The 23,992-nt window shown below is 42.0% G+C and overlaps 2 protein-coding genes across 17 annotated transcripts in view; one reads left to right on the top strand and one right to left on the bottom strand.

Moving 5' to 3' along the window:
* Positions 1-23,992, bottom strand: part of LOC310760342 (uncharacterized protein) — a 140,977-nt gene that overhangs the window by 47,575 nt on the left and 69,410 nt on the right. The window contains exon 5 of one of the 10 annotated variants that reach the window (XR_014546896.1): positions 11,849-11,982. The exons of the other annotated variants lie outside the window; for them this stretch is intronic. The gene's annotated coding sequence lies outside the window, so the exon portion shown is untranslated. The remainder of the gene's footprint in view (positions 1-11,848; positions 11,983-23,992) is intronic. 10 annotated transcript variants of the gene reach the window in all.
* The window catches only part of HS3ST5 (heparan sulfate-glucosamine 3-sulfotransferase 5), a 142,387-nt gene that overhangs the window by 72,746 nt on the left and 45,649 nt on the right, over positions 1-23,992 (top strand). Inside the window, exon 1 of one of the 7 annotated variants that reach the window (XM_083608653.1) lies at positions 13,699-13,721. The exons of the other annotated variants lie outside the window; for them this stretch is intronic. The gene's annotated coding sequence lies outside the window, so the exon portion shown is untranslated. Of the gene's footprint in view, positions 1-13,698; positions 13,722-23,992 lie in introns of those variants that run through there. 7 annotated transcript variants of the gene reach the window in all.

Here is a 23,992-nt window from a genome sequence, read left to right as displayed (position 1 = left end):
ACTCTACAATTCTATGAAAAAGTATTGTGTTTTGACAGTTTATTCCTCTTGAAAATATGCTTACTGCTTTTAACCTCGGATCAGAAGGGAAGGTGACGGCTGATAGTTTTGCTAACAGCAAAAGTTTCATTTGACTTCCTTCTCATCTGCTTATATTGAAAATGGGTATAATGATGTCACTACACCATGTATTTCTTGGCCATGCAGTGTCTGGAAATGGTGAAAGGAATGGAGAAAAGTTTCCATAACTATATATGATGGCAGAGCTCCAGGTTTGAGGGGGCCCTAGACAAAGTGTCATTTTGTGGGCCCCCCCCCTTACATTAGTGGTCCTGAAGGCTGAAGCCTTATCCTTGCCAGGGAATCGTTTGCCTGCATCCCCAGGGCCGAAGAGAGAGCAAAAAGCACCAGGAAAGATTCTTCTTTGGAGAAAAAAAGTTTTATTGAAATCTGTGCACAGAGGTGGCCAGGGGGATCGTTCCCAAAAGACTGGCCCATAGATACAAATAAACAAGCATCTTTATACCTGAGAGTCTGCCCATCTCTTCCCACCTCTTCAAATTCTCCAATCAGCTAGCAAGGTTATGCTTATTTCCTTATATGGCATATGGCTATCTGACCAGCTAAGCCCCCCTCCTTCCCTTGTTCGTGTGTTCTTCTCTTGAGTTACTGCAACAGGAAGCTGCAATAGGAAGCTGCAATAGGAAGCGGCCCCCTCGCTCTGTCTGACCACATACGGTAAATAGATGCGGTTTCTGCTTAGCTGGCAAGCACAGGAAATGGTTTTGCTGCTGTTTGCTTGCAACTGCAAAGCAAGATTAAGAGAGGATTTACTGAATTTATTTCAGGAATTTTCTTCAGGTACAGGGTCCAGGGATTACTGATAGCAATCCCCTTCCTTAGGCACAAAGTGCAATCCCTACACCTCTCCCTTCACTCCCTCCTCTTCTTATGAACAACCTAATACTTAGGTTCGTTCTGGCCTCTCGGGTTCATAGTATTCCTGGAGGAGAGCAGTGAGGGTCATGACACGGGGCCCCATCCTGCAGGACATCATCTTCCCCATCATATTTTGCACACATTGCATCAAGCAGGGCATACAGAAGCAGAAAAGCAGTAAGATTATTCCTACCCAGCAACTCCTCCCCTATTACTTGAAGCAACTTTCCTGCTACCCAACCATCATGAACGCAAATTGCGTAACCCCACGGTCGCCTATAAGAATCGTAGATATAATGGCAACCACAAGAATAAACCCAAGCGTTCAAGGGACGTTCAGAAGGGGTCAGCACGTCAAGAGGGGTAAAGTTGTCTGGGCTTAATAAAATCAGTCCAGGGGGAGCTGCGCCTGGATTGTCTGGTTGTCGGGTAACTACGGTGGGAGCGCTGCCTGCGGGCGCCCCTCCCATCCACCTTCTTCAGCCGTGCGTAGAAGGGTCAGCGTCCGGAGTGACCCTAGCAAGGCGGTCGTCTAGCGCTCTTCTAGAGATGGTTAGCTTCAGTGGATTAGCAGGATTTGGCGTAGCTGACCAGTCAGACACAACTTTCTTCGCTCGGGTGTGGTGGACCCACGGGGTGATGCCGGTGACTTTAACAGTGGTGGGTGTGGACAGCAGGACAGTGTGGGGACCCTTCCAACACGGTTGTAGAGGTGTCTGGGCCCAGTCTTTGATCCACACCTCGTCACCCGGCTCGAACTGGTGCAGGGGTTCAGTCAGAGCACACGGGGTGCGTTCGTGGGTCCACCTATTAGAAAGAGAAAAAAATCTCGGGAGAATTACTGCACATAATTATCAAACTGCACATTTTGACTAGCATGGGGGGTTATTGCAAAACTGAGTGGACAAAGGCTGGTCCATTGTCAGATCCTATTGACCTAGGTAGTCCATAGCGGGGCAATTCAGTGAAATCCACAACAAGGTCTTCCATGGGTGCAGTTCCACTATGCTGAATCCCCGGGGGAACCAAGGGTCCGGTTCTGGGATTATTCTTTTGACATAACGGGCACTTCCTGGAAATCTGGGCTGCCAGTTGATAAAGGTGGGCTATGTAGAAGCACTGCTTCAGCTGTCTGGTTGTGGCATCTGGTCCCATGTGGGTGGACTCATGGTATCTCTGAGTAATCTGCCGAGAAAGGGACTCTGGGATCCATATTCTGTCATCATGAGTAAGGTACCATCCTTCTTTGGACATGGTCAGCCCCTGGGCATCTGCAGTGTCCCTCTCCTTTTGGTGTATATTGGCTTATCAGCGGTGTTCAAGATCCTTCCAGGGACCAGTGCTCCAATAACTGACGCTGGGGGCTGGTTCCCGGGCTACTTCCTTGGCCACTCTGTCTGCTAGTCGGTTTCCTCTGACCACTTCTCCTAGTCCAGTCTTGTGTGTCCATAACAGTGTACCACTGCTACTGCCTCAGGTTCCCATACTGCATCCAGGAGGTCCAATAAGGCTTGTGGGTGGGCCACCTGATTTCCTCTGGAGGTAAGCAAACCTCTTTCCTTCCACAAGGCTCTGGTGAGCGCTGTTATTTATGCCAGCCGGGCCGATGTTCCAGGCGGGAGTGGCTGCACTTCGATCACTTGGTCTTCCAAGGCTACCACTGCATAGCCTGCTTTTCGCTGTCCAGCCTTAACAAAGCTGCTTCCATCCACAAACCATGAAGGCCAGTGGGGGTTTGCTTCATCTTTAAGGTCAGGCCTGCTAAAATATTCTTCATCCATTACTTCAATGCAATCGTGCATCTGCTCCTCACCTTCTCCTACCGGGGACAGGGTAGCTGGGTTGAGGGCGGTGGTAACCTGGAACTTCAAACGCGGATGCAGCAGTAACATCTGGCACTTTCTCATCTTCGCTTGGGAGAGAAAGTAGGTACCCTTCATGTCAAGCAGAGCTGGGACTGCATGCGGGGTCACACAAACAGTGTCTTGGCCAAAAGTAAATTTGTCTGCTTTGTTCAGTAGGGTGGCTGCTGCCACAACTGCTCTCATGCATGGCGGTAAGCCTTGTTCTGTAGGCATCAGGCACTCAGATAGGTATGCCACTGGCTGTTGCCAGCTTCCCAATTTTTGGCACAAAACCCCTTTCGCCGTCCCTTGGTCCTCATCCACGAATAGAGTAAAGGGTTTCTCAGGGTTTGGGATGCCAAGCGCTGGGGCTTGCTGTAGTGCCCTCTTCAAATCCACGAAGGCTTGCTGTTGTTCTGTGCCTCAAACAAAGGAGTCTCTCTCAGTTCCTCTGGTTGACTCATGTAGAGGCTTGGCAATGATGCTGTAATTAAATATCCATATCCTACAAAATCCTGCAGACCCCAGAAAGCCACGGAGTTCTCTGCAGTTCTTTGGCTCTGGTATCAGGATAATAGCCTGCTTCCTTTCTTCACTGGTAACAAAGGGGTGTTCCACTGTGATTGGCATTGTCTTAAAATCCTATGTTGGAGCAGTCGCTCTAGATGCACCCACACTCCTTCAGTCGCCCTTCGTGGGATGGGATACTTATTTACTGCAACAGGATTGACAAATGGCTTGGGCCTCACAATTATTGGTGGGATATTCTTTGCCATTCCTGGGGGGTTCACTTGTTCCAGAATACTGGCGGGGATGGGTCCCTCCTCTTCTTTTACCATCATGAGGCGCCAGTACTCCCTCAGGGGTGCCTCCACAACCAGTTCCCCAAGTGACATAGTGGACAATGTGGCTTCTCCCGATGGCTTAAAAGTAATTTGGGCTTGCAACTTTACCAACAAATCTCTTCCTAATAATAGAATAGGGCATTCTCTCTTCCAGTGCCCTTCCTGTCGGCAGATGGCGCACTGATTCCTCCCCAGACGGCTTCGCCCTCCTCCCCGGGCACTTCCTCTTTCCTGAGGGGTGGGGGTGGCTGCCTGTAATGCCATCAACTTCTCTGTTTGATACTTCTCCTTTTTTCTCTGGGCTTCCTCATCTTTCTGATTGCAAGTGGTTTGAGCTATTTCCAACATCTATTCCAGCCCATGGCCGATGAACCCCTCAGGCTTCTGGATTTTTTTTTCTTTTGGCGAATATCGGACGCTGCCTGAGCTACAAAGGCAGCCTTTATAATGGGGCGTTGGCAATATCATCTGGGTTCTCCTCAAAGGTAGGGTTCTAATTTCTCCAACTGCACACATCAGCACTTGAAAAAGGCACATGTTGGACTGTATAAGTGCAAGGTGGTGCTTCCCCACCCTGTCCTGGGGGGCTGGTGGGTCATACACTCTGCGTAGAGGCATCATTGCAGTCCCACCCTTTTTCTGTGCCTTATGGGACTTATGGAGGGACGCCCTGGTTTCTGCTTCTATCCATTCCTTCTGTGCCAACAAATGGGAACTAACATCCACTTCTTTCGCATAGGGTTGTACATACTGTTGCAATCTCAATGTCTGATACTATGTCCACATTTTTTCCTTTCTTTGCTAACTCAATTAGTCCCTTCATAAACTCCTCATCATCCTCTTCCTCTTCGCTCTCTAATTCATCAACCTTGGAGGGTTCAGGCTGAGGGCCGGCTCCTCCCTGGTCCTGGGGCCCTGGGCCTGGGGGATTCGCTAGAGGGGCAGTTGGTGGAGCATAGGGTGGCGGCGGTTTAATGACTTCCCCCTCTTCTCCTTCCTCTCCTTCCGGCTCTGATATCACCGGGGGGGGGGCCTTTCTGACTTCCCTGCCGGTTGGACTGCACAAATTGTATTTTGTGGGGCGTCGCCTCGGCAGGCTTTCAGCCACAGTGGATTCTTTTCTACATTGATTTTCCAGGTAGAAATATAAGGGATCTGGTCTGGGTGGACGTTCAAGATATTTTGATATAGTGGGTTGATTAGTTGCAAATTAAATCTGCCCTCCAAGGGCCAATTAGTTCCTTGGGTGGGCCAATCAACCTCATATAATGTCCTCATCCTCTCTCTTCTCAATTTGAACCCAATCATCATGCTTCGTAGCTGCTTTCCAGTTGGTTAAAAAGCATTTCAGAGGACTACGTTAGCTTGCCCCAGACCCCTTTTTTTTTTTTTTTTTTTTTTTTTTTTTTTAGATACTCCGCTCCTAACCGGGCTTAAGATCCTTTCACACACCAACCACTACAGGCTGTGACTTAGCGAACTCGCGTTGCTAAGAAATGCACAGCCCTGCAATCGCTCGGCCAAGGGGACGCTAAGCCCCGGCCCACACTTGACAATTCAACCACTGGAGTATCTGACATGCAACATACAAAACACACCAAAATAATTTTCCCTCTGTTTCCCCTTTCCCCAACCTTACTGGCGGCACTCCACTGCCACCTCTGTTTCCCCTTTTCCCTTTTCCCGTCCCTGTCTGGCGGGGCGGCACCTTATTGCCACGGCCAGTTCCTTTGTTCCTTTTCTGGCGGCACCCTACTGCTCACAGCCAGACCCTTTATCCCTTTTCTGGCGGCACTCTACTGCTCACAGCCAGAGGAAGCTGATCGGGCTTCCTACCACGCCCTTTCCCTTAGGGCTTACCTGCACTCCGCTGCGGACCTCTCCTTCGGCCGTCCTCTTTTCTCCCTCGACCAGGGGTGTCTCCACTCCGGAGCGGTGTGGCCGGCTCCCCCCACGAACAGGCAGGGGTGCGCACTTGGAGCCGCGAACGCCGGTCCGGAGCTGTTCACCGAGGTCGGGCCTGGCCCTCCCCGGCCCCCTGGGGTGGGGCAATTTCCCGGCCCAACGCACCAAAATGAAGGCTGAAGCCTTATCCTTGCCAGGGAATCGTTTGCCTGCATCCCCAGGGCCGAAGAGAGAGCAAAAAGCACCAGGAAAGATTCTTCTTTGGAGAAAAAAAGTTTTATTGAAATCTGTGCACAGAGGTGGCCAGGGGGATCGTTCCCAAAAGACTGGCCCATAGATACAAATAAACAAGCATCTTTATACCTGAGAGTCTGCCCATCTCTTCCCACCTCTTCAAATCCTCCAATCAGCTAGCAAGGTTATGCTTATTTCCTTATATGGCATATGGCTATCTGACCAGCTAAGCCCCCCTCCTTCCCTTGTTCGTGTGTTCTTCTCTTGAGTTACTGCAACAGGAAGCTGCAATAGGAAGCTGCAATAGGAAGCGGCCCCCTCGCTCTGTCTGACCACATACGGTAAATAGATGCGGTTTCTGCTTAGCTGGCAAGCACAGGAAATGGTTTTGCTGCTGTTTGCTTGCAACTGCAAAGCAAGATTAAGAGAGGATTTACTGAATTTATTTCAGGAATTTTCTTCAGGTACAGGGTCCAGGGATTACTGATAGCAATCCCCTTCCTTAGGCACAAAGTGCAATCCCTACACCTCTCCCTTCAGTCCCTTCTGGCTTAGTGACAGCACCATACAATTGCTTTCATGAACCAATAATCCCAAAATAGCATTACTGTGAAACATTGTGGGAAATTAAAATGGCAGCTCCCAGAACCAGATTATTTGTAAAAGGAAGACATTATCAATGTATCCTACTTCTGTACTGAGGTCCTGGCAGCTACAAAGTATGTGGTTAAACCAAACCTGCAATATGGGCAGAGAAAGGGGAATTCAGTGGGGGGATACCATTTGCATCAGCAAGTCTGTGCTGGTGGTTCTGTTACACTTTGGTACAGATGCTCAGGTTTCTTGCCTCTGTCGTGACACATGAGGTACCTAGTCCTCCTGACTGGGTGGTGGAGCAGGGCAGTGTCAGGGTTCGGTTCTGATTGACATTTTCAAACTAAAATACTCTACCATTATAGCAAGAGAACAATCAATTCACTAGTTACTTTCTGGAATTTGTACCAATCAAGATTTAAAAGGACTTCATTACTTGGCTATCGCTGCCAAATTTCAGATTATACAGAGCATGCTTTTAGATGGGAACCAAGTAGTAAATCTGTGCTCACAACAAATTGGCTTGTAAACATGACACTGGCTATTTCTCTCCCACAAAAAATGAGCTACCACTCAGCAGGGAAAAAAAGCATGGTAAGTGGTAGTTGTCTGGGGAAAATACCTGGACAAAGATTTCTTCTACACTAGCAGTTTTCTCTGGAATTGCCATGGTTTTTCAGGGAATTCAGCCAAAATTGTCAAATCATTGCAGTCCAGTGTTTTCTCTGTTCTCCTCCTGTATTTTTTTCCCCATACCTGATTTGTGACAATCTAAACAAAATAAAAAAATTCCTTCCAGTAGCACCTTAGAGACCAACTAAGTTTGTTATTGCTATGAGCTTTCATGTGCATGCAATCTAGTTTTTTTTTTTTGCAGTTGCAACCTATCCATTTTGAATCAAAGATATTGTCAGGGCTTCCATGCCTTTAGATTTCCTCCTTCCTGTTATTGCTTCCTGTTAATTGTGGTTTGGGAATAAGTGGCAAATAGCTTAACGTAAGAGCATAAGAATAGCCTGCTGTATCAGGCCAATGGCATATCTAGTTAAGTGTCCTGTTTCCACAGCGGCCAAACAGATACCCGTGGGAAACAAGCAATAAGAACATGAACACAAGGTCACATTCCCACCCTGAGGTTTCCAGCGATCGGTATTTGGAAACATTGCTGCCTACAATTCTGGAGGTAGAGCATATCCCAGTTGGCTAGTAGCCATTGATAACACTCTCTCCCATGAATTTGTCTAATTCTCTTTTAAAGCTCTCCAAGTTGGTGGCCATCACTCCCTGTGTGAAGAAGTACTTTCTTTTATCTATCCTCAATCTTCATTCAGCTTCATTGGATGTCCACAAGTTCTAAAGTTCTGAGTGGGAGAAAAACTTTTCTCTATCCACTTTCTCCTTGCCATGCATAATTTTATAAACTTCTATCATGTCTTACTCATCTTTTCTCTGAACAAAAGTCCCAAATGCTGCAATCTTATGTTCTTAAAAAATATTTTTCTTTTCTTTTCTTTTCTTACTCATGAGTAAAAGTTATAGAGGGATCTAGGCCATGGGAAAGGTACTGCTTTAAATCATTTTTTTATTCCACCGCCATCTATTTGAAAAACAGCAATGCTTCATGGGCAATAAGATGCTCTGGGTGAAAGCTTTTTTCTTTTTTTTTTAATACTGTGTTCCAAGTAAGTTCTAAATTTTAAGAAACCAAAGACTGTCTGTTGAGGGACCAAAGCTAAAGGTAGAGTGTATAAAAACATAAGAACTTAAGAGCCCTGCCGGATCAGACCAAAGGCCCGTCTAGATGTTCAAGGGAAGTCCACAATGCTGCTGCTCCTGGCTGCATATATCTGCAACCCAGCAGCACTTTGCAGAGAGCCCAAGGGTAGAGAAGGGGCTGGGTAGACCAAAGCAGGCTGCATGACATCTGCACACCTGCATGTGCACATTTGCATTTGCATCAGGGGCCATGGCCATGGAATTCTTAAGCCAGTGTCTTTGTTCATATAAAGACTTCTTTTGAAACATAGTTTGGTAAAATGCTAGCAAAGGTCACACCAGAGCAGGTAGAAATTTGATTTTAGGTGTGGATAAACACTTTTGCATTCCTGTCTGACTCGGAAGGTTTTTGATTGGCACACTCTTGCTATTAAAATGAATGAGATTTTCAAGTATTGAAGGTTGTGTCCTCATATTCCACTTCAGACATGCCAGAATACATAGCAACTCCCTCAATAAAATGGAAGAAACCACCGCAAAATCTACATGCTATTTGGAAACTTTACTGCCCACCATAATGTGTAGAATATACTTTTTTTATAAAAAAAAAGTGCAAGAGCAAGGTATTTTTTCTGCAATAAAGTTGTTGACACTTCTATTCAATTTATTCAATCCCCATTATTTATGTTGCCCTTGAAATTGTTTTCTGCTACTTTCTTACATGATAGCCCCAGGACACCAATGAGAGTGAGATAAAATATCTCACTGAGCTTTCCCAGTGAAATATCTGAAAACAAAGTTTTAAAATGGAAAGCAATAGATAACTCAGCTGAAGCAAGATCAATGAGGACTTGAGATAAAAAGAAATAAAATATGTGTATTTCATTTAAATGTTCCCACTATAGCCTGTAATGGTATTTTTTTATCTAGTGAAAATTACATTAAATCACTTGTGTAAGGTTCAAAACATCTGCTCTGTTTCTATCTACAAAAGACAATGGATTGAATTCTAACTTTTTGCTCCATGAGCAGGAGAGTTCTGCGCATGAAAGGGAACTTTCCATGAGTGTAAGTCCCCCCATGGCAACAACTCTCCTTCTACAAATGGAGGAAACTCATTTTCTCTCTTCATCAAAGTTGCATGACATATACAGCTGCTGTGGCATTTTTCAAAAATGAAGCAGGGAACTTGGTAGCTTGTAGAGTTTGTAGATTTTATAAAACCAGCAAGATGTTTAACAGTGCATAAGAATCAATTTCCATAGGCAGCGAGACATGATGTTTGCCATGCTGGTATTTCAGATTTAATCAAATTTGTTAAGTGGATCAATTTTTAAAGCGTGGGTTTTACTATGCTGTAATAGTGATTGGTTGTCTGAAAGTTTTATAAATGCTGTGTCGTCTGTGTCTTTGTGTGAGTCCGAGATAGGGAAGGGAATCGAAGGCTCCCCCCTCCCTTTCTGCCTTAGCACTTCTATTGCATCAGGTTTGTCTTAGGTTGGCCACATATGCATCACCAAAATAGAAAGTAAATACGTCACCATTTTGGCATGTATTTGCATCAGATTTCCATGTAGTAAGCTATATGTATAGATGCAAATTTAGAAATAATTAGTTTAAATTTAATAGGAAAAAATCACTACATGTCACTATAGTTGATTATGGGTGGTTTGTGTCCCTGCTCAGTACCCTGTTGATGGGCATCTTCAAGGACCTTCCTGCTCTTCTCTTATGCTTCTTTTTCTTTAAAATGGGCATTGAACAGACAGCCCTTTTAAACAGAAGATACCTTCAAACAGAGGACTACCTGCTGCAAACTAGGACATAGATGGGCGGACTTCAGGTTTCCAAGATCTAGTTTCCCGCCCTAGAACTCCAAGGCCCACCAGCTGCACTTGCGTGCCCAATAATGGCTTAGAAAGTGAGGTGGACATATAAATCCTCACCCCAGTCATTTGTTTTTAGTGCAGGAACTGAGCTCACAGCCCTTTCAGTCCAGAAACTGTGGCTGGTGCATAACTCAGTGACCAGCTTGTTAATAGGAACGGAATGAGTTGACATATTACATCAATTCTGGCCTGGCTTCACTGGCTTGCAGAATGTTCCCGGATTGAAATTAAAGTGCTGGTTTAAAGCTATAAACCCTTGCACAGTTCAGGACTCCAATACTTTATGGAATGCCTCCTCCCATGTGATCCATATGAGCCTACCGAAAGCCTGAGGTCATTTGCAGTTTTTGGTAGAAACTGAAAGACTGGTTGACAAGAAAGAGGAGAGTTCTTTTTCCATGAGTTCATGAGACACTTTTCCCAGAAAAACTCTGCTGTCTTTCACTATTTTCATGGACATTTTTAGAGGATTAATTTTCATGGCAATCATGCTTATTATTATTTGTTAAATTTCCATACTGCCCTTCATGTTTACAATATAAAAACACAAAAATACATAACATCGTAACACACGAAACAATAATCCTTCCTACCCATACACAGTTTCAAAGGCCATAGATTGTTTAATTTGCCAAAGCCCCGGTTATAGAGAAACATTTTCACATAGTGCCTAAAGATATGTAACAAAGATACGAGACAAGCTTCACTAGGGAGAGCATTCCATAAATGGGGAGCCACCACAGAAAAGGCCAGTTCTCGTTTTGTCATCCTCTGGACCTCTCGTGAGAGGGGGGTCACATGAAGGATGGTCTCACATGATGGTCGCAGGGTCTGGGTCAGTTCATATGTTGTTGAGGAGAGGTAGAGTTTTTATTGTTGTTTTCAGAATAAGCACATGACAACTTTTCAAGTTTTAAAAACTTGTGTGCAACTCTTGTATTTAAAATGTAACACTTTTTAAATGTAAGTTCCCTTTAGACTTTCTTGAGTCAGGTGACTTAAAAATGAAAATGATGATGATGCCCTGAGCTCCTTAGAAGAATTACGGGATAAAAAATTAATGAATAAATAAAATAATTCTGTTGCTTTCATCTTAAAATAAAGCTTCCCGTGGAGATCTAGCTGGGAGGGCCAGACATACTGTTTAGTAACTAGACTTTTAATTACTCATGATGCACATACATTATTCTAATACAGTATTATTTTTCTGCTAGCCACATTGATACTTTTTGCAGCATATTTCCAATTAGCTTTGCTATCTTTTTTAAAGACGCAGTGTGCCAGAAGATGTTCGTTGTTCTTCCTGCAGAACAGAATGATTGAGTTTGAGATTCTGAGTAGTAAACTGCTTCAATTGCTTTATATTATATATTTCTCATACACCATTAAGATGACAGTGAATTCCCACAGCAACTTTCACAATTACATATATATGAAAATGTTATTGATTCACAGCAGTATATAGCTGGTTTTCCTGTTTCTGTTCCACATATAAATGACTTTCCAAGGAGAAGCCAATTCTGAATTTTAATCAGCTGTCAGAATACTGGTGATTATAAAGAATCAAATGAAATTCAGAGTGCAGTATTGTGCTGAAAGCAAGGTATGTGAAAATGAAATTAGCCATCTCTTCTTTTTCTTAGATTCTGCAAACACTGCAAACCATAAATGTTTCCCTTTTACAAATTTCTTTGATGCAGCTCAAATGCACATCTTTGCAGGCCCCCTAATATCTGCCAGTAATCTCAGTCAAACTAGATTTGATGAGGCAGCTATGCAGATTTTATTCATATCTGTCCCATTTACATATAAAGCAGGGTAGGTGGCAGCTTTTTTTATTTACATGGTGTAGATCTAAAACCAATCCCCTCCCCTGACTTACCTTATTGCTCCAATTTCCTCAAGCAATTTTCTCCCAGCCCAGTTCACTTCTGATATTGAAGTGATTCATCCAATGCAGCGCAGCAAGGTGAGGCACGTTCCACTTCATGCATAGAACAGACACCCTCCCGTACACTGCATAAGGGAATAGGGCAGACATATGAGTAAATATATGTGGCTGCCCCATTAAGTCTAGCTTGCCCCTAAAGATGCACTAAAGATGTTTACTTGGAAGTAAGTCTGATTTATTTCAATGGAGCTCACTTGCAAAGCAATCCAGCACTGCCAGTGGAGTTAAGTGGAGCAACACACCTATCACATCCAATTCTGGCCAGCACAATGGAATATGGTGGTGGTGGTGGATTGCTTTGCAAGTGAGCTTAATAGTTGCAAGTGAGCTTAATAGTTAAAACTTAAGTGCAATTGATGAACAGAGTTCAGGAGGCTTGCTGGTGGATGGGGGAATTAACGAAACAGCTGATAGTTGAGGTAAAATTCCAACATGGTAAAGCACAATACTAGGGAAAAGCAGCTCTGCCCATTCTTTGACAGGTTGAGATTCACATGTTTATTTTATTCTTCTTGATTTATTCTGAGTCAACCCTGTATGTTTGTACACATAAAAGTGCATTTTGTATGGAAAGTACATTATAAGGTTCAGCAAAAAATATTCTGTATTTTTATGCTCCAGAAGCGCAACTCACAAAAGATGCCTCTGTGACTGTGTAAAAATGGATTCTTGTCAAACAGAGTAACTACCCTAATAATGTGATGATACGGCTGGCTCTGCTGCCAGACTCCACTATGGCAAGAGCAACATAATTATATGAGAAGCAACAATTCCCTTATCTGTCATTAACATGTGTTGCTGCTAACTGTATTTCGGCATGGCTGAAGATGAAGCACAAAATTAAAATTTAAACCTAGTTCCTCCGCACATGGTTTTCACACTTTCTGGAGCTGCCAAAATAGACTTGGAGATGGTAATATTTGTGGATCAATCAGTTATCACCAAGATATCATGCCACCAATTTTTGTTTCGTGGATGTTTCTTGATTTAAATAAAATTAATAATATGTAGTTCCTACATTTCTGTTATGTTTCTTTTGGGATTTTGTTCAGAGCTCACTGCTACAGAATAGAATGTTAAAATGATGGTGCTATTTATTTATTTTTCAAAAAAGGTCAATACAGTTTTAACATTATTACCATAGAAATTTTGAAGCTTAACAAGAAATTTGGTTTCCTGGAATGCAAATGCTGTGGTTTCTATACCTGCCAAAAGTCCAATCAGGTTAGTAAATAAGAACTATCAGAGTCAGAAGCTGTTTCGTTGGTTCATTAGCAGATTTATCAGCTCCAAGGTGACATTAATCTAGGCCCAATAAAGAAAATTGAATAAAGAATCCTGCTATTAAGATATACCTTGGAAGGTGCATAGTAAAGACCACATTATTTTATTCTAAATTAATTGAAGTGGAATAATTATTATCTGCATCCAAATTTAACAAGAAGAATTATAACCCCACACTTACATATACACTGAAATAGTGGGCAAGTACTCCTTGTAACCTTGTTCTTTATATATAGGAAAGTAGATCATGAGACAACAAACAAGAGATGGATTATCTTGTAGCATTTAAGGTTTTTCTTGTAAGAGATAGTCACGAAATCCCACATTACGTAAGTTGCTTACATAAAACCAGATAATGCAATGATTGACCAAAGTGGATAAAATACCAGCATTCTTAGGAAATGTTCATGTCAATCTTCAAACCACACCCTTCAGATGACTTACACTGACTTTAACAAAACTTCTCTGCAGCCAGAATTCTGAGGACCATAGCAACTGACATACAAAAACTACAATGAAGGTAATTATAAACAACTAATTTATTTTTAAAAATTACAAAATGGTGAAGATGTCTAGAGGAACGAGAAGAAAACAATACATATAGATAATGTAGGACCAAAAGAAGTGACTTTAACTATTCTGGCCCAAATATAGTAAGTGTTGATCCATGTCAGGTTTCCACTGACACATTATCACCCCTGCAGAATTTTTATAATATCCACCAAATATATGTGCTGTATCACAGAAGATGCAAATCATAAAGCTGCTCAAAAAGTGCCCAAGAACTCCAGGCTCAAATATGGCGTGTGGCAAAATACAATTACTTTGCCTCCCGTATGCTCTCATAAAGTAATGGTAATTTTAGGGATTTTTTTAAGGTTCATGTGTGGTGGGGTTCACCATAGCTGGTGGCAGCAATAGAGACAGTCCTTTAATTAAAACTCCCCTGTCCTACTTTATAAGCTGGCCAAATGCAGCACTGAAATAGCCACTGAAAAAAGTCCCCCCGCCCCCAAAGTTGAAAAAACTTTACATAAAATTCAAAAAAGGAACAATAGCATACAAACCCTTTTTAAAAAAAATATCCACCACCTAAAAAACAAAGCAAAAACTATCATATTCCTTCAAATTCTCCTCTGAACAGGATGGTGGGTGGTGGAGCATTATCATAGCCCTAGAAACCTACTAATTTCAATGAGTATTTCTGAAGGGGGGAAAATACACAAGTATTTCTGCAACATAGTAACATCCTAGGTTTTTGAATATTAGAGTGGTGAGATAGAGGTTTCATTAAAAAACGATCAGCTAAAACAACAAAGAAGCCAGATTGCTCTCTAAGTCTTTTGAAGATCAAAGCTTTAAATATAATTTAGATGCAGTTTCATAAATAATGAATGTTCAAGTGACTGTGGCAGCATTCAGAAACTGTACATGATAATTATATTAAAATTAAACATAAGCAAACACGTTTTAAAATAGCTGTTTTCATCAACTATATGACCCAACAGGCAGTCAACCACAAGAAGCAGATATAACTAGGATTATATTAATCTTGCTTAGGTCACTTTGGTACAGGATTCATTGCGAGTCTTATTTGGCACTAAAATAAAAAGGCGAACGTTTCTCATATTAAGTAACGGATAATGTATAAATACTTCTCATGTCAGTATTTTCAATTTGCTGCTGAAATTCAACACATAATGGTAAGAAATGTACTCTTGGAATTTTGAAAGTGGTTCCTCAAATGAACATTGTATGACGACTATGGCCTCACAGTATGAAGGAAATGGAAATTTAATTTTTCTCTCTCTCTCATTGGGTCATATGTGTGCATTGAGCCAAAGAACTGAAAGGGAAATCTATGCACATTCAGCTTCCACTCACCATGTGAAGTCTGTCTGAGAAGATCTCCCTCTGTCTTGCTCTTTCGTGGTGTTTCACCATACAGCAAAAACCTTTAGACAGGTGTTTGTTTCATAAGTTTTTTAATACTCCAGCTGCGATGAGACCCTGCTCCCGTTCTTTAATGCATGAAAGACTGGTTTATGAAGGGGGATATGCTGTGGCTTTGATGGTGTTTTAAAATTAACCAGGAACAATCAACAGTATCAATAGCTACTAGCTATGCTGGCTATAGAGAACCATGTTCAAAGGCAGTATAACAATGAATATCAGTTGCTGAGTGCAAACACTGGGAAGTATATTGCTTTCATAACCTGCTTGGGTGGCTTCCTTGATGCATCTGGCTGGCCTTTGTTATAAATGTTATGTACTGAAGATCTCACCCTGGGCCAGCAGGGGGATACTGTAGATAGTTTTCACTCAGGTCCACATATGCAAATAAGGGATTGAAAGCGACGCTCAGTGATTGGATAGTTACAGAAAATTGTTACTGTTGCGTTCTAGTGGAGCTCTATATAAGCAGGCTGGCTGAACCCTTCAGTTCAGTTCAGTTCTGGCCTGTTAATAAACAAGAGCTGTTTGAAGAATCGCTGTGTCGTCTGATATGTTCACCCACAACTTAACAATAAACAAGATGCTGGGCAAAATTAACCTTGGTTTGAACTCTTGCGTTATGAGTCCCTCCTTCTGAATATCCCCTGATAGGCCTGTGCTATGCTTACACGCTCCATTGTGGGCTGGAATTTACTTCCTGCAGAACCCCTTTCTGCCTCAGAAAGGATATTTTGCAGTGAAGGGCAAGATTTAAAAATGCCAGATGAAGGAACAGGACTGTCCAGCAGCCTCATTCCGTCTCCCCGTCACTTCCAGCATGCAGATCTTTATGCACAGCAGCTACGCTGGGTATAGAGCCTAATAGGGAGATGCCTCCCCGATTGTCCTGTGTAAGGTCCAGAAAGTCCTTTGTTAAGAGATAAAATGCCTCTCTGTGATGCAACACAAAAATGGAGGGAGAGGGTAGTGTGTAGAAAATGGTTTATTGACCCTGTGTGAGGGAAGGAATTTTGCACATGACATTGTTGTGAATTTAAAATAAATAAACAGAAGTTATTTATTGGCCCGACATATTTCAAGTCTCACGACTTTCCCTCCAGGGCAATTGGTTTAATCCATTCAGAGGATTGAAGACTGTCCTACTAACCCTGTGAATGGATTAAACCAGTTCTCCTGAAGCAGGACGGCAATATTTGATGCGTGATTGACCAAAAAATAATAATTCAGTGCATGGTTGTGATCTTCTCTTTCTCAGATTTTGTGTTGATGCCTTACCTTCGCCCCTTTCCCTATGACAGAGCATGTCAACACAGCAGTAGTTCGTCCAGTGTAGCAGCAGTCTGTGTGTGTTGCAATCCTGCTGACTCTAGAAGGAGCTTTTCTGCCTTCGGTGAATGTAAGGCAGGAAGACAGCAAAATATACCTTTAGATTTTTGTTGACCATAATCAAACCTTGGCAGCATATGCTGAACTAAGGGGTTGTGTTAAGTGGCCAACTGCTACAAAAATATTTTTCCTATATTATTTTTTGCATGTGTGTTCTATGTTTGACACCATGCAGCTGATGCTTGGACCAGTATAAGTGAACAAAAAAACATGTAAAACATGCATTTGAAAAATGTGGGGAAAGGTCATGAATTTGGCCTTCTCCCCTTTTTCTTTGTCATTTTTTGGGGTGGAATATAAGGAAGGAAGGGGAATACAAATAAATATTTCACTTTGTAAGAAGTATATGTTAAAAGGTCAGTCAGGTTAATCTCCCTTTTCACAATAACGAGAAATTAATACATAAGTCATCCGTATTTTATCTACTAGGCATTCAGTAATGTCATTGAGAGCCTCAAGCTGCAGGAATCTTTGGCAAAGCACTATTGATGCAGTCCTCTCTGCACAATGACTCTATCAATATATTTGCCTTTCCTTCAATAACATGAGCGTTAAATGTGACATTTACCACTACAACTACTACTACTACTACTACTAATAATAATAATAATGTTTATACCCCGCCCATCTGACTGGGTATTAACTTCCCTGAACAGGGCTGCTTCAGATGTTGACGCCAGACTTTCAAATGTCACAAACCACCAACCACCTGCATTAAAATAGGATTGCAAATGCCTGTGAGACTGATGAGATGTGTCAAAATGCCATTCCTTTCAGAATCAATGTATGAGGGGAAAGATGGCTGCCACTATAGAGCCATACAGCCGTTAAGGCTTAAATGCTATGCACAGTTAGCTGAGTTCCATCAAACCCAAGAGGCCTTATTCTGAGTGGATATACCTAGAAAAGCTAACTGTTAAGTTACCCTTTTCTTAAATCACTTTCATCTAGTGGTTATTGGGATGCCCACTATGATCTTTCCTCTCTACAGATGCAGCCATCAAGTGTTGTGAATACCAGTGTTTCTCCTACACTCGGAGGGACAGATAGCAGCACATTTCCTCTTCATGCCTGCATTTCAAGCAACCCTGGAAAATGAGCTCTGCACGCTCATTTCCCCAATTTCATGCTTTTCCCCATTCATCATGAGCAATTGAACACTAGGAAATTATATAATCCCATTGTTCTTGCTGGAGTTATGAAATTCCATCAGTCCGTTACTGATGGAGAAACGGTAAAAGCTGTATTTAATAAAATAATGAGTTCCAAGGAAATGTAACTATAAATATGAAGCTGCCTTATACTGAATCAGACCACTGATCCATCTAACCTAGTACATCTGCTCTTATTGGTAGTGTTTCTCCAAGGGCTCAGGCAGCAACCTTTCCCACTAAGAGCCTTGTCTTGCAGAAACAAAAGATGGCGGGAGCATCAACATCCAATTAATACTACAGCAGATCACAAGTATAGTAATATGGAGGTTCAACAAAAACATAATAGTAAATCTCCAAAGTGGTAAGAGATATTGGGGGGCTCCTGGTACATAAGCTAGGTTTGGCTTCTTTGAAGGTTACTTGGGGGTTGATGGGAATTTTGGTGATATAGGATACACACACAGAGAGATATCTATACTAGGGATATGCATTGGCCAAGTGTGAGAGCGCGGGTGAATAACTTGGTGAATCGGGGTGATCCAGGGTTCTCTTCCACATTCATGGGTTGAAATGTGATTAAGCATTTCCATACATTGAAATGAATGGCTCTACTTCCATTCAAATGGATTCCACTTGAGAATCTGTGATGTTTGCTCTGTGATGTTTTATTTACACATACAAGTCATCAATTATCACTGCAGACAACAAGTAAGGAGCATGCATGTGCAAGCCATTCCTTGGTCTCACCCTCCTACACTTCACACTCACCATATTCTAGAATTGGTGAGTTGACTCTCAGAATAGATATCAGACAGGGAAATATTGTGGGGGGTGGGGGAGAGGAAAGATGTGGCTCAGCAATGGCATCATGTGTTATTTTAATCTAAATTGTTTGCATATGAAACACCTTTCAGCATTCTGTGCCTAGGCTTTGCTATGGAAACAATTGAGATCATGGGTAGAATTCAGCGTAGTCTGTCAGCAAACACATTTCTACCTGCCTGGCAGAACTTCGCCTGCAGGGGAAGAGAAGGGAGAACGACCCATTGCGCTAGCAGGAGTCCTTGTGCTGGCTTCTACTAGGATGAATCCAGTCAATAATTTTTGTTACAGTTTTTTAATATATCTGACCCAGTTCATGTATGTATGATATCATTTGGCACTTTCATATGCAAACAGTATAGGCCAAAAATCCTGATAGTGCTGAACCACATCTCTCTCCACCCACCCCTATATTTCTGTGCTATCATGCAGTTTGTGATAAGATATGGTTGTGTTGTCATTTCCACATCCCAGCTCCACTCCATTTCATTGGCTACTGGTTTTAGGGGTTGAGGAAGTAATAATCCATTGTCATACTCCTAGTCCTTGAGCTCCATATTTTCTATTGATAAGTAACATAGCATTTCACTAGTAGTTTTCTTTTAAAATAATTTTCTTTTGTATGCTTCAAATCCTTCTTCCTCACATCTCCTTTCCATACATGTCAACAGCTGAACTGCGTAGGTTTTTTTATAGCAATGTTAATATAGGCCTTCTGATGTACCACAGTGCTATCAGATTCAATATGTTAGCTGTGACTTTCAGTCAGTTTCCAACTTTGCAGATCTTTTTCAAAGAAAAAGGTTCTAAGTTCAAGCAGTCATCAAGCATATGCTCCAGCAATTACCAGAATGACAACCCTGTCATACAAGAAAATGAGCGACAATAGTTGCTATGGGTTTCCTAGCTCACCTAATCGGATTTCTTCAGAGCCCATATAATTATTGTCATTAGGCTGAGCTTCAAATGGCATGACAGATTTATTTAAAAGCTAAAAATAATGTCCAACAGCAGATCATTCTATTATTTTCTTTCTTCCCCTTCAGAATACCTGTGCAGAGACACTCAGGCAACATCACTGTAAAATTGTTCAGAAATCAGTGTGATATTTTGGAAACAGGCTGGTTGACCTAATTCTGAGTTATAGCATGGAAAAGGAAGCTCACTAAGAGAGGATGTGAGTATCTGTCTCCTTTTCCCCCTATGTTCCTTCAGGAAGGAGATTAATAGGTATGGTGAAGAGGTTTTCTTAAACAGATACACAAAGCGGAGGACTATAGTCAAACTATGGCTGGTAAATTTTCATCAGTGTGTGAAACTTAGCACCATCCAGCTACAAACCACCACTTTGTGCATCCTGGGGTAGAGTCTCCCAGCATTAAGGGGGGGGGATCCTTTGTGTATCTAGATGTCGGAATCTGGTGTCAAAATAAAGGAATTCCTTCAGGGAGTGAAAGGGAATTCTGTAGCCAAAGGAATGGGGCAGGGGACAAGAACTGCAAGTCACAGAATCATAAAATTGTAGAATTGTAGAGTTCGAAGGGACCAAAAGGACCTTCTAGTCCACGAGAGCCCGACATTCATCTACAGAACTGTAAACAACTAAAGCTACAATCATATACATTTATTTGGAAGAAAGCTCCACTGAACTCAGTGGCACATATTTGCTCATAAAAATGCATAGGATCAGGCTGTGTGTCACAAGCAGCATTTGAAAATTCTTTACTGGGAAGGAAGAGAGAGAGCGAGAGAGAGAGAGAGAGTGTGTGCCAGTGAATACCATTGTCAGCAAATCCTAGGAGTCTGAAAGAGAGCAGGAGGGTCTCAAAGCAGTGACAGGAGAGGGGATCCACATGAAAGATGTGTGTTTAAAAGGCCAATGGAGTAAACAGTAATGGTTTCATTTTATAAAATAAATTTAGAATGCATTGCAATGCTGAAATTGACATGAATGCTTGCCTTATAGATAAGGCAATCGTTTTGTGCTACTAGAGGCAGAGGTATAGGTGGGTTGGTAATGTAGAAAGGCAGGGTTACATGCCTTATCATGGGATTTCATCACAGTCTAGTAACAGGACAGTATGGACCAGTATTCAGGAGAGGCGAGGGTCCTTTCTGCATTAGCTAAAGGAGTGTGTGGTGATATTTAAACTGGAAAATGAACCACTTGAGGGTGGCACTAATTAACTGAAACATGGTTATAATTAACTGAAGATTCCCACGTGATTATTAAAGAATTTTAAAATGCATGTGTGATTTTAGCCATAATTTTCTCTCGCTAGGTGTTTAAATCAGCATAGCAGGGATAGTATTATCACCAGTGACTACTGTTGTGCATGAGTCACTCATATTTAAACTCAGCATAGAACTTCTACTGCTTTCCATTGCCACTGATCACAACCATTTTACCACTGTGCTCATGCATGTACCTTCATGCACCTGACAAATTAAGACTAACAAGAATATGGTGACAAAAACATCCATGGTTGTTTCCCCTGGCCATGGCACACACTGGTCCCATTTCTGCCTTCCCCACAGAAACAGAATGTCTGAAGTCAGCCTATGTGTACCATTTCCTCAGTTTAGGCTCAGTCAGTCAACTGATTCTTCAAATATTTTTCTTGTATTTTACATGTAGGCCAACTCCAGACATGCAGAGGTGTGGCCTCACTGCACTGGATCAGCCAGTAAATATCATCTGAACTAGTCTACTGAGTTTGGAAGGAGAGTGCAGAAGAGAGGCTTGTCACTTCTGAAGCATGGTCTGCTGTGGGTTGGGCCACAGGCTAAGGGCATTTCTAGGACTACTGTGTAACAGATAACTGGAGCTCTAAATCAGAGCACCAACGACTTACTAACCACATATTCAAGATATGATCAGAGGCAGATTTAGGCGAGCACAACTAATTTGGTAACGCTAAGATCGGAGCCCTGCAGGCGCCACAGGGGATGCCGTGCCTATGATTTAGAAAGGAGTTCAAGAGGTGGTTCGCACCAAATTTTTCTGTCTCAAAAGGGTGCCAATGAAATGTGAGACTCCGGGGTCTGATATGACACTTCAGGTTGCTGGCCACTGGTCTGCACAAAGTAGAATACTGTAATAAACATAGCTAAGAAACTGGCAACAAAGCTTTGGATGGTGGCCTCCATATAATATTAGCAAAAAGGAAGAGGTGTGAGTGGTATTCAGCTACCATACCCTGCTAATAAAATGATTTCCACTTCTGCAATGGGGCCTTCCCCACCTTCTCACCCAGCATGCACCCTGCACCCTCCTCAAATCTGCTCTAAAGAACAGGGAGAGGGAGAGGAGGCAGGGAGAATGTTCCATTGTGGTAAGAAAAATCCTTGCACTGGGGAAATGAGAGACTCAGCACTACAATGTATTACACCCAAAGGTTTTGGGAACTTGTTCAATTGCAGCCTTCCCCTCCCTCAAATCAACCTTTGCACTCAGGTGCAACAATTTAAGCTGGATTTTTTTTTAAGGAAAACAGATTATGATTATAAGATTTAAATGAGAAAATGTAATGTTACATCTCTCTCTCTCTCTCTCTCTCTCTCTCTCTCTCTCTCTCTCTCTCTGTGTGTGTGTGTGTGTGTGTGTGTGTGTGTGTGTGCGTGCATATCTATATGTATCCAATTTAAAAAGAGTACAGAAAAAAGCCCAGGAAAATGCTGTTCTACTTTTGGAGTCAGTGTGTGCAGACTGATTTCATGGTTAGTTCACTGCATATTCTGGTCACATTACCTGTCTGGTCAATGCCTATGCAGCGGTAGAAGAGATAATACGTGCACCTTGTGGTGACACAGCATAAGGAGGAATCGCACTTGCTTTTCCATGGGAACCTTCCTATGCCATCTGAAAAAACCTTGAATTGGTTTTGTTTATTTCCATTCAGTGACTGTCTCAGACTATTAGAGAAAAAACATCCAAAAAATTCAGAAGCTGCTCTTTGATTTTTGATCTCCTGTTTACAGTACTCATATTTAAATGGGAATATAGTTCATTGGTACAACCTCTTTCTTACAAAATATCAAAAGATGTTATAAAAAGGGAAAAGGGAAATAAAAAATAGCCATTGTGTTAGTATGATTATTCTGAACTGCACCGAAGCGTTGCTTGCTTTCAATGCAAAATGCACTGTAGTCTCAAATTCAAAGCTGTCAGCACTTCAGAATTAAGTAACAATGTTTACAGTTAGCATAAGCAGAAACCACAGCTCTTTCCATTTCAAACACAGTCCTCATTGCATTTTGTAGATCTATATAGGAAATTTATAAAGCTTTGATGATAATATGTGCTGTCAGTCCATTAAGTTGATTTTTATGGCAGGAACACAACCGGTGTCCGTTTGTATGAAGCTTGAAGACTACTTCAGAGCTCCAAGAATGCCGTTTGATACCTGCCCTCTTTTATGGCTGACCTTGAGGGGAGTTCAGTTTTGTAATTTATGGCAATACCATCTAGGAATACCCATTTGCAAGATTCACTGTCATTTAGCGCTAAACGATTGTTCCTGACTCCAAAGACAATCTGAGTTCCTGACAGGACAATCCCATGAAAAATATTGCCTGACCGCCCAGGTGTCCTTTCCAATTATCTGGAGTAGAAATTAATACTTTTAAAAGCTGCTAGTTTTTGAAAGGTTATTACAATTTATTCCAATGCTTTCTTTTGCGCATTATGATGAATTGGTTTATTACGCTGCTATTTTCCATGTCAGCTTTTTAAGAGATAGAGCTGTAATGTTGAAGCATTAGAGAGAATGGCACATTTATCGTCTTACAATTGGGTAATATATACTTTTTTTAGAAAAGTGAACTCTATTTTTAATACTGTAATAAGTAATTTTATATTTATGAATCCTCCAACACCATTCTCAAACATTATTTATTTCCATATACTAAATACCTGAGAACTTTCAAATGTTGACAATAACTTGGATAAGCGAATGGTGACATCATTGGTGTAAGTGGTGCCTTAAGACCATGTTCCTTCCGAGCCTGGGACTTTTTGGCTAAGCAATGAGCTAGTAGCTACCGCTTGCTCAAAATATTGAGTCTCGCAGATGGGAGATGTTAAGTTGTGGGCGAACATATCAGACGACACAGCGATTCTTCAAACAGCTCTTGTTTATTCAAAGGCCAGAACAGAACTGAACTGAGGAGCTCAGTCAGCCTGCTTATATAGAGCTCCAGAACAACGTAACTGTAGCAACTTTCTAAAACTATCCAATCACTGAACGTCACTTTCGATCCTTCATTTGCATACAAACTATCCAATCACTGAACGTCACTTTCGATCCTTCATTTGCATAACTATCTATAGTATCCCCCTGCTGGCTCAGGGTGAGAACTTCAGTACATAAAAGGAGATGTAAGGTGGAAAAAGTGGACAGAGACCAGTTTTACTTCCTCTCTCATAATGCTAGATACCAGGGCCATCCAATGAAGCTGAATGTTAGAACAT

The sequence above is a fragment of the Podarcis filfolensis genome, assembly GCF_964270895.1.
Source record: "Podarcis filfolensis genome assembly, chromosome: 3".
Lineage (NCBI taxonomy): Eukaryota > Metazoa > Chordata > Lepidosauria > Squamata > Lacertidae > Podarcis > Podarcis filfolensis.
Note: the sequence above shows the minus strand (reverse complement) of the source record. Positions and strands in the feature narration are given on the sequence as shown.